The 8,382-nt window shown below is 44.4% G+C and overlaps 1 long non-coding RNA gene across 1 annotated transcript in view; it reads left to right on the top strand.

The window, feature by feature from the left end:
- LOC310836497 overlaps positions 1–8,382 on the top strand; it is a 273,260-nt gene that overhangs the window by 33,647 nt on the left and 231,231 nt on the right. The window lies entirely within an intron of this gene.

Here is an 8,382-nt window from a genome sequence, read left to right as displayed (position 1 = left end):
GTGGAAAGTGTGGCTGTGGCTCAGCCCTGATTAAAAAGACACAACCAGACTGGGCGTGAGAAGTTTGGTGGGCCCAACTAAGCTTGATGTATAGCAGGAGTTCCAAGTTCACTCAGATCAATTTTTGATAACACTCAATTGTTACACTAAATACAGCTGTAAGTTGCACTAATGATACAGTCAGAGCTTGATATGCTTTCCTGGGAAGTGAAAGGACAGTCTATTTTCCAAACTAGCTGCAAACTATTGTCCTGAGCTGCAAAGCAATACATCTCCATTTGGGTGCAACGGAGCAAAATGGTTCTCCATAAGTAGGAACCAATTATTCATAGTTTAGGGAACCAATTATTCACAGCTGTAAGACTCTGGGGGATATATTTGGGGAAGCTTCACTTTCTTTTATCTTTATAGGAGCTGATGTTTCTTGAAAATGCTTTGTGCAGGGAGCAAAAGCAAGCATATGGCAAGGGGTTTCTTAATTAGAAACCAAATAATGGTATATAACTTAGGATATGAAGCTAATACAGCATTTTTTGTTTTTGTTTTCCAAGTCAAACCAACATTTTAATAAGAAAGATTCAAGTCAATGGGTCAATGGGCATAAATTATTGTATTGAAGCTGGAGCACTTTAGGTTTTAATGGCAAGGGAGAGCAAGTTAATTGCAGCATATCACAAGTATGGATACTTTACTATCAATAAAAAACAAATCTTGTGCTTGAAGTGAAAACAAATTAAAATTAATTAATCAGTGGAAAACACTTCATTTGATCAGGGAAAAACAACTGAAAATATTAAATCTGTGTGGACATACAGGATAATCAAATCAATACACACACTCTTGTATTGGCTTGATGCCATAGGCTATGTTGTAGACATACACGTGAATCCAATTAAATTCCTATTAGCTGCCAAGTGGTTATATTATTAAGTTGAATCCACTCCTGAAGAAGAACCATGCCATTTCTTGAATTTAAATCCTATTTTGTGCAAGGGGAATAACCACTTCATGCTTTTGGTATCCCTTGAGGCAGGTTTCCTTAGAGTAGCATTTCATCTTCCTCAAGCCAAACCCATCATGCAGGATTCACATCCACATCTTGAATTTAATAGAATTATAGAATTGTAGAGTTGGAACGGACCACAAGAGTCATCTAGTACTACCCCCTGCAATGCAGGAATCCTTTGTCTAACTTCAGGCTAAACCTACGGCCCTGAGATTAAGAGTCTCATGCTCTATCCACTGAGCTAGCCATGCAGTTAGAGTGTGTGTCTCCCCCCGAAATAATCCTGGGAACTGTCGTTTGTTGAGGGTACTAGGAATTGAAGCTATGTAAGGGGTAAACTCCCTGGAAAAGACCCTGATGTTGGGAAAGATGGAGGGCACAAGGAGAAGGGGACGACAGAGGACGAGATGGTTGGATAGTGTTCTCGAAGCTACCAGCATGAGTTTGACCAAACTGCAGGAGGCAGTGGAAGACAGAAGTGCCTGGCATGCTTTGGTCCATGGGGTCACGAAGAGTCGGACACGCCTAAATGACTAAACAACAACAACAAGGGGTAAACTAGAGATGCAGGTAGTGCTGTGGGTTAAACCACAGAGCCTAGGACTTACCGATCAGAAGGTCGGTGGTTCAAATCCCCACAACGGGATGAGCTCCTGTTGCTCGGTCCCTGCTCCTGCCAACCTAGCAGTTCAAAAGCATGCAGTGCAAGTAGATAAATAGGTAGCAGCAGTGGAAATACCTTCCAGCAGGAAGGTAAACTGTGTTTCTGTGCACTGCTCTGGTTCGCCAGAGGCGGCTTAGTCATGCTGGCCACATGACCAGGAAGCTGCATGCCGGCTCCCTCGGCCAATAAAGCAAGATGAGCGCCACAACCCCAGAGTCGGCCACGACTGGACCTAACAGTCAGGGGTACCTTTACCTTTACCTTTAAGGGGTAAACTACAGTTGCAATAATTATTTGGGAGAAGACATGACAACTGATTCTGAATCCTGGCAAGACAGTGGCACTATGGGTGGGTGGGGAGTTACCAAGTCTGGAGAACTGGTCAATTGCCTGCTTTGGAAGAGATTATGCTACCCCTGAAAGAGCAGGTTCATAGTCTGGTGGTGCTCCTGGAGCAATCTTTGTTACTAGAGGCATAGGTAACCTCAGTGGTTGAGGAATGCTTTTTACCAGCTTTGGCTGGTAAGTCAACTACAGCTGTTTCTGCACCAAGATAGCTTGACCACTGTCATTCATGTGCTGGTAACCTCAGCACAGGTGTTATGTGCTAACAAGGTCTCATTGCTGTCAGCAAATGTGCTGCAGCATTATACACTTACTGCAGCTTCCAGATCATGTGCAAAGGAAGCCCTGCATACAGCACATTGCAGTAATCCAGTCCTGAGGTAAGCGGTGCATGAACTATGGCCAAGCTTTCCCATCCCAGGAAAGATCATAACTGTCATACCAATTGCAATTGGGAAAATACACTTCCAGACACAGTGGCTACCTGAACCTCCAGGGACAGCATATTGTGCCATATTGTGAACCTGCTCCTTCAGGAAGAGTGCAACTTGACCATAGAAGAAGAAAGATCAGAATGGCAGGGTGAGGTGGGAAGGCTGCTGAAAAGAAAGGTAGGGGGGGTTCATTTCAGTTGTAATAAATCAGAATCTAAAGTGGCTTGCTTATTCAGCAAGGAATGGAAATATTAAGAAGCTGCTTGTATTTTGGTAGCATTCTCCCTTCTTTTCCTGGTAGCCTCCAGAGAGTTCCCTTGAAAGTGCACCAGAGTCCACTGGTAGATCACAATTTAAGAACCACTTAACTTTTTTTCTGACAACGGCCAATTTCACATGTTATGGAGGAAGATTACAACATGGCAATAATGGAACACTCTGCTGGGAACTTGTTCCAAGAATTAAATCCGGGAATCCATCAAAGAGAGTGTTGGCTAATCCAGTTTTAAAACTCTTTGAACTGTTCATGGTTCTCAATAAAGATGAATTACCTACGTGTATGTCTGGAAAGAGAGGGGGGGAATACGACCATGTTTATTCCTCAGGCTTTCAATGCCATCAGCATAAGAGTAAGAGAAGCCCTGCTGGATCAGGCCAATGGCCCATCTAGTCCAGAATCTTGTTCTCAAATGATGCCTATGAGAAGCCTGCAAGCAGGACTGGAACAACAGCACTCTCCCCACTTATGAATTGAAATTCACTGCCTCCAATACTATTGAAATTCACTGCCTCCAATACTGTACTTTCCTTCTGGGTTGGGCACTGGAGATATCATGTTAAAATGGTTCCATTCCTATTAGACAACTTCTTGACACCCCAGGAGTTGCTGTTTCTTTGTGGGGAGATGTTTTTCAGCTCCCTGACCATTGTCCTATGAGTTCTCACCAAGTTCTATTGGTTCTGTTTAAGTCCCCCATATCATTTAGCACCAACTCCCAACTGCTTCCATTGTGGACTGAGATCCAGCTTCTCAGTTCTACTCCTTTGACCCAGAGCTCCCTTGTTGGGAGCTACTGCCTAGTCCAACAGCTGAGAAGAACAGAGATGAGGACAGGAAATGCAGTTTGAACAATCCTGGTTCTGTGTGGATGCCATGTACGGTAATTTCTCTTCCTGTTACTATATTTGAGTGTGTTTCAATTTGGAGAACCTTTTGCAAGTGGCTCTTGGGTCTATAAACCATGAGGCAAGTGTTCTTTTTTAAAAAAAAATGCAAATGAAACCCACCTTTTTCATCCAGTTCAGGTGAGGCAGTGATGGTTCTAAACCACAGCCTATGTATGGTAATGCATAGAATGGGGGCCAATAAATGAAGCTCAGACCAGACAAAGATGAGGATCTTATTGGTAGGTCCTTTCTTGTTTTGTGAATTACCACCATTAATTACCGTATTTTTCGCTCTATAACACGCACCAGACCATAACACGCACATAGTTTTTAGAGGAGGAAAACAAGAAAAAAAATATTCTAAATGAAACAGTGGATGTATGATTTTTGTGGTTCATGCTGTGGCCACAGACAGGTGATCTGACAGTGAGTTTGGAGTAGCCCAATGCAAAAATCCTGAGGATCCATGTGGATCCGTGCTTTGTAACCACGTTTTTGTACCACTGTGACCCTAGGCAACAGTGGGTGCGTGATTTTTTTGGTGCAAGATGTAGCCATGAACATGCTATGTGATCTGATGGTGAATTTGGGGTGACCCAATGCAAAAATCCTGAGGATCCATGTGGACCCGTGCTTTGTAACCACGTTTTTGCACCACTGTGACCCTAGGCAACAGTGGGTGCGTGATTTTTTTGGTGCAAGATGTAGCCATGGACATGCTATGTGATCTGATGGTGAATTTGGGGTGACCCAATGCAAAAATCCTGAGGATCCATGTGGATCCGTGCTTTGTAACCATGTTTTTGCACCATTGTGGCCCTAGGCCACAGTGGGTGCGTGATTTTTTTGGTGCAGGCTGTAGCCATGGACATGCTATATTATCTGATGGTGAATTTGGGGTGACCCAGTGCAAAGATCCTGTGGATCCATGCTTTGTAACCACGTTTTTGCACCATTGCAGCCCCAGGCAACAGTGGGTGCGTGATTTTTTTGGTACAGACTGTAGCCATGGACATGTAATGTGATCTGATGGTGAATTTGGGGTGACCCAATGCAAAAATCCTGAGGATCCATGTGGATCTGTGCTTTGTCACCACGTTTTAAATGGGGAGGGAAGGAAAAACACAGAAGGGACAAGAAGCACAAGAGGGGTGTGCGGAGAAGCAGCTGGCTAAGAATGCAGGGGAGGAGTTTAACGGGGTGGGGGGGAGGAAAGGAAGGCAAAAGTCCCCCCCCCCCAAGCCAGCCCTCTCTCTCTCTCTCCCCCACCTGCATGTTTTTCGGCTGCCTGCGAGTCCCTAGAGCACCTAGAGCACTGAGAGGAGGAGGTGGTGGGCTGGAGCCTGCACGCAGTGTGACTAGGAAAGAATTAGAAGGAAGGACTTGATCCTTTCCTTAACCCTCTGCTTGCCAGGAGGGCAGGGGATTCCCTGCTCTTTGTTGGGTTTGAGCAAACGCAGCAACAGAAGCGGGTGGGCAGTAAGACCCTGAGGCAGAATGCAGGAAAGCAGCAGCTTCTGCCTTCCCTCCACCCGACCGCCTGATCTTATTTTTGCCTGATTTTTGCCTATTTTTGCCCCTGCACTCCGGCGAGTCAGCTCCAGGGACCACACATTCGCTCAATAACACGCACAGACATTTCCCCTTACTTTTTAGGAGAAAAAATCTGCGTGTTGTAGAGAGAAATTTATGGTATGTTGTTATCGCTGTCTGCACTTGAACCCAAAGTGGCCTTGTTGATTTGTCTCTTTGGCCTAAGACCAAATGCTGACCTCAAAGTCTATCCCAGGGCAGAAGGAACTCATGGCAAGGAGAATGGAAATGTTTTGAACCACAAAAGTGGTTCTGCTGGTAAAGATTACCAGGAGCTGGGGCGAAGGTTCACTGGAAGCTGGCAATCAGGTACTCTGTAAAGGAACAAGAGGAATAGAGAGCTATCTTTGGTAATAATGTTCTGTTCAAAAACCTCAATAATACTATATTAAAGTAAAGAGCACATTCTGTGCCTCATCACTGCATTCTTTTGTGTTTGCTATCACCACTGATGGCCATTGAGATGTAATAGTCTCCTAAGACGTCTGTTTTTTCAGTCTCACTGTGATCTGCCTGGAATAGCAACCAGCGTCCTAGCCATGAGCATTAATGTATTCCCACTGACCTCAGTGGGGTTGCACTAAAGTAAGCAGTGAGTAATCTTTATTACCTGATCAGAAGTTGAGGGCATACAGTGTGACCTGTGCATCCAATCAAGGCTCCTCGAACTGCACATTTCAAATGCACTTAATTCAAATGCAATTTCATGCAATGAAAAAGCTACAGACCAAGTGCATTTACATAAATTAACTCAGAAATGATTTAAACTAATGAATAAGCACTGCTTAAACACACATACATTGTGAACTTTGGATGAAAAACAAGCAGCAAAAAGAGGTTAAATTCATGTAAATAAATGATTCACCACAAATAGTTTATCCAGTACTATTTTCTGTTACCAAATTTCATTCCTGTGTTGTTTCAGGAATGCGTTGTTTGATCTTTCTCTCTTTTGCTCCTTTCTTATAGATTTTCTTCATTTTAGAAAATGCTTAATGCATAATATTAGCATGTATTTCACCTTTGGTGGTCTTACATCCATAAGGTTTGCTTGATATATGCATTCATTTTAAAATAAAATAAAAAATCCATACTGTGAGATGCATGATCTGTACAACATATTTTAAATTTATGTATGCACAAGGGTGGGGGGAAATAGGATGAGAGATTGTGGATATTCACATGTTACAGGTTTTTTTGTTTTTGTTTGTTTTTTGCATGATATGCCTGAGCAAATGCTCATGTCATTGGTTCCTGCCTGATTCTGTTTTCCTTTCACCCAAGTTCTAATTAGAGCAAGAATGCACTGGGCTGCCTTTTGCTCCGTTTCATCTCCTGATATTTTTTTTATGTTAAATCCACCAAGGAAATCTCCTGAAGGCTTTGAAGTCTTGGGGTGTGTGAATAAAGATGTCACAACTGCACACACAGCGCTTCTTAATGAGGACAGAAGGTTTGATGTTGGAATACTCCAGCACCCAAAGGGAAGAGATTCTCTCCAAGTTTGCCTTTTCTCACCCCCCCCCCTTTGCATTCATGCTTCCACTGCCATCTCCTTAGTGCCGATTTTATCTGAAAGCTAAGGTAAGGCTGAGACAGGGAACTGACAGTAATTTTGGCTGACAGTTTGGTGCAGTTTAGAGAATCCTGGCTTTTCTAACACTGTCAGGGCTATTTATTTTATTTTGACTGGAGCTTTACCAACAATAATGAGCGCCCTTCTGAACCTGACTCATGATATCTATGTTCCTGCTGGTTTGGAAATGCAGCTACTGACTTGTGCAGCTCATGTGTTCCAAGGCAACCTCACCCAGTAGCGGAGGAAGGTGGGGGGGCAGGCCACCCTGGGTGTCACCACTGGGAGGGGGTTGACAAAATGCCGGGCGACACACCGCGGGGTCTGCAGAGCACCCAATCCACATGTCTCTCCCCAAATGGTCTGCCCACCTCCTCCCCCTCAGCTGTAGAGCTGTAGAGGAGGCAAGCAGACCCCTTAGAGGCCCCTTAGAGGCCCCACCCCCACACGCAGGGCACACACACCGCCCCAGGTGCCCAATTGGCTTGCTCCACCACTGACCTCACCTCTCTATTGTAGCATAGCTCACAGTCCCAGAACATGCTGAATACTAGGACTCAGTAAGGAAAGGCAGAAGCAGCTGGATAGAAAAGGCAGCACTCTAGGTGCTAGGAGCTGAAGGAAGGAAGGAAGGAAGGAAGGAAGGAAGGAAGAAGTGCAAGATGGGTGGAGCTTTGAAGGTTGGGTTTCCTCCACCTCTTCTCCAGGAGATTCTAGAAAGGAAGGCAAAAGCCTGATGTTTCCACCCTTCTTGGAAATCAGTGACCTTCATCTCCCAATGACGTCAAAATTTCCCTGACCTAGCTACTCAAAAGAGCCATATAGCACAAGGCCGCCCTACACTACATCAGAACATTGATGCATCCAGTTCATTATGATAAAGACTGATTGGCAGTGGCATCCCAGGGTTCCAGGCAGTCCAACCTGGCTCACCACCGCTGGAAGCAGTATGTTGGACTAGATGGGCCCTTGGTCAGATGTTCTTATTACTTGCTATTCCTGCCAGGCATTGCTGATCAAGGCAATGCTGTTCTAGAATGTTATGGCCTAGCTTGAGCCCAAAAGAAAGCATTGGTGTAACACACTGAGGATTGGCTTGATTCCTCCCCATCCAAGATAAATTGGACGAGGCCAGGTCATGATAGTTTGAAACTGGTTTTCCGCAGGGGATGAGATGTACAAAGTTAGGCAAGAATATGCAGCCTAATATTATCCAGTGTGTGAGGCAAGATCCTCATAAAGCTTACCACATACAACATGAACGCCACTATGTGGAATCAATTTCCCTTATGGCCTCCATGTGTGGGCTATAAAGTATGAATTGCCCTGACTGTCAAGTAAGTGTTTATGCCAAGTTCAAGCTTAGTATATATGCATGTCCAGAACTGTCCTTGATAGTTTTAATGTTGAGAAACACAGCAAGAAGGCCCCATATATATTTTTGCCCTGCCTTCTGAGCTCCATACTAGTATCCAGTTGTGTTGGTTTCATTTTTCTTCCTCCCCTGAGCAATGCTGTAAAATTAATCTGGTGGCTGCCGAAGCTAATACTGCTCCTGAGGAGCCAATCTATGGCATTTCTCATTAAGCTTTGACAT

This window comes from Podarcis gaigeae, assembly GCF_964106915.1.
Source record: "Podarcis gaigeae genome assembly, chromosome: 2".
Classification (NCBI taxonomy): Eukaryota; Metazoa; Chordata; class Lepidosauria; order Squamata; family Lacertidae; genus Podarcis; species Podarcis gaigeae.
This window is presented reverse-complemented; position numbering and strand designations above follow the sequence as displayed.